This window comes from Chaetura pelagica, unplaced genomic scaffold (assembly GCF_000747805.2).
Source record: "Chaetura pelagica isolate M959 unplaced genomic scaffold, ChaPel_1.0 scaffold114, whole genome shotgun sequence".
NCBI classification, from domain to species: domain Eukaryota; kingdom Metazoa; phylum Chordata; class Aves; order Apodiformes; family Apodidae; genus Chaetura; species Chaetura pelagica.
In genome coordinates, this window is record NW_009952968.1 from 416,376 (window position 1) to 419,331 (window position 2,956).

A 2,956-nucleotide genomic window follows, 5' to 3' on the forward strand; every position below is an offset into this window, starting at 1 on the left:
AAAGCTTGCTTTTACTTGGCTGGGATCTCATGTGGTGTTGTGTAGTTACTAGAATGTGCTCGTAATAGGGCAATTAGGGGAATGCAAAACTGCAGAACTGTGCTCAACTCAAGTTTGGATACAAAAGGCACTTGGAAAGGTAGGGCAATTGGGGGAATGCAAAACTGCAGAACTGTGCTCAAGTTTGGATACAAAAGGCACTTGGAAAGTACTGGCCAGTGTTTGCATATTGCAAATTAATCTTTAGAGAAGTCTTCTGTTGGAAGAAGGCAGGTGGAAGACCAGCAGGATATTTGCCTTAGCCTCCTCTCTTCATCCCTGACTCACTTGGAGGATGCTGCCTGCAATATGTAAATGTTGTGATCTGTGTTAAGTAGATGAAGAAGAAGGGAGGCAGCCTTAAACTGTAGTCAAATGGCAGACACGCTGTCAGCTCCAGGGTGTTTCTAAGCTCTGAGGTTGGAAGCAGGACAGAATTCTGCCCTCGTGTAGTCCTTGTAGGGCCCTGAAAAAAGTCGATGGGGCTTTACTAGGAAGGGTGTGGGCTTTGGGGTTTATTAGGGTTAGATGGCTTTTTAAACACAGTTTGTTTCTAGCTTTTAGGAATTTAAAACAGCATTGTTTAAGAAGTCTAGATGCTTAAATCTTAAACAATTCAATGCATTATTCCAGAAATGTAATGCAGAAGTTGGTATTAAGAAACACCCTTTAATCAGTGGATATTGTTAAACTAGATAGATGCTAGTTTTAATTTGTTCTGTGAACAAAATATTAAACTAAGGCTATGGTATTGGACCTGAGCCTGTATAGCAGTTAGGATAGTCAGAGTCTTGGTTGGTTGGTAATACCAGGAAAGTGCTTCATGAGTTTGCTCATGAAAAGTGCTTTTTTTCAACAACTGACTTTCTGTTAGTGTTATATGCCTCAAATATTTAAATTTTGCAGAATATAATAGTTAATTAGCACTTGAAGTTTAAAGATTCCTGATTGGTGTTTCAGATTACTGCTGTCCCTGTTCCCTGGACCATCAGTGTTTGACTCCCTACCTTGAAGATTTGTATCATCAGTTTCTTTAAAAAATTAGGAAATACCACAACATTCTACTGTGCAGGTACCTGGTGAGTGTCCTTAGACCACAGAGTTAATGTGTCTGAATCTAAGGGATCACTCCAGTGCTCCTTGGATTAATTTTAGTATTAACAAGAGAAATCAGGTCCCATATGCTTGATTTATAGTATGTTGGTAGTCTTCTTTCTGCTACTACTCTTCCTTTATTAATTGGCCACAGTAAGAGGGACAGAGGGAATACATACTTGTTGTTAGAGGCACCAGAGAAAGGTGTACAAATAATGCTAGCAAAGTACTGCAACAGGCTGCAGAATTCATCTGTGTGGACACTTGCCACAGCAGGTTCAACCCCACACAAATCTGATAATTCTTCTTTATCCTGATAGTCTTAATAGCCACATTTTACCAGGTTGTAAGGTTGAGGGATGAAGTACATTAGTCTGCTCTGTTGCTGGAATTCAGAAACCTGTGGTTTGTGTTCAGAAGGGAAGTCTGCATGAGAGGTCTGAAGCCCAAAGAGCATCTGCTTTTTACACAAACATTGTTCAAGGTTGGCAGCTGAGATGCAGTAACCTTGGCTATGATACAGAGATGTCCAAGTGGAGCAGAACTCTCTGCTCTCCTGTCAGAGTTCCTTAGAATGTGTGCTGTTCATCAGACCTCACAATAACACTTCTTTAGAGTTTGATTTTGGTGCATTTATTTAACCTTGTACATGACAGAAGTTGCGCAGAGTGAAATAGCAATGGAATGACATTAACTTGACCCTGTCCTGGAGAGCTGCCCAAGGAACATGTCCTTGTCAGAGCACTGAGATGGCTGTGAGCCCTGGGACTGACAGAGCAGGGAAGAGTCAGGGGGAAAGGGTTTCTCCTCAGCTGCTCTGCATGTTTGGTCCCTTTGGCAATATTGCCAGAACTTACATGAAGTAAATACTAATAAAGCTGCCATTAATTGAAATTCCTTAGGGCTTCAGTGGATTAATTAAATGGTATTTAAGGATGTTGATTGTGATTATGTGTTACTGTCATCCTACAGGGCCCTGGAGAAACTAGCCTGAACTGCCATGCAAATGGTGTTTGCACACCCCAGAAGGAAGACTTCAGACTGTGAGAAGGGACAGTACCTTAGCAGGCAGTGAGGGAGCAGGGACCACATCCTGAGAGAGGAGCAGGCTCATGTAGCCCATCTGGAAATAGCAGGTATGGGGGGCAAGGGAAGTGATGGTTGATGGTGAATAGGAAGAGAGCAGAAGAGCATGTGATAAAGAAGGAAAATGGTTTAAGCTGAGGGAATAGCATTGGTGTGAAAATTAGTTTATTCAGCTGGACACGTCAACGTTTAGGTTGGAAAGTGGGCTGTTCCCAGCTGGAGCTGTGTTTTGGAGCAGTCTTTGCAACTGGTAGTTGAGATGCTGGGTACCACATGGGCTCAGCAGAGGAAGCTGGATCTGCCTGAAAGGCCCATCTGATGCAGTGGCAGGGAAAGGGCACAGCTGCCCTCAGAGACTGCTGATTTTAGTTTGCTAAGGCCCACTCCATTCTGATGGTTTGTCCATTTCTTTGCCAAATAAGTTGCAAGAGAGGAAAAAAAGGTTAAATTCCAGCACTTTGGGAGGTGGATAAGAAGTCATAGAAAGTACTTCCCATATAGAAATTGAAATGGGGAAAAAACAAAAAAAAAATTCTCTGCCACAGGGTAAAGCTGGTTTCTGCAGATGTCCATGGAGAGTTGCTGCTGATGGTGGTCTCTTTTTCCTCATTACTGATTTACTGATTTATAAGCTCAAATGTTAAGTTACTTTAAAATATTTCCCTCCTTTTCCTCTTCCCTGAGCACGGTTTGCCCAATATTCCTTGCAACAGGACCTGATTCACAGGGTTGGAGC

At 42.4% G+C, this 2,956-nt stretch overlaps 1 protein-coding gene across 1 annotated transcript in view; it reads right to left on the reverse strand.

The window, feature by feature from the left end:
* ALAS1 (aminolevulinate, delta-, synthase 1) overlaps positions 1-2,956 on the reverse strand; it is an 18,230-nt gene that overhangs the window by 8,353 nt on the left and 6,921 nt on the right. The window lies entirely within an intron of this gene.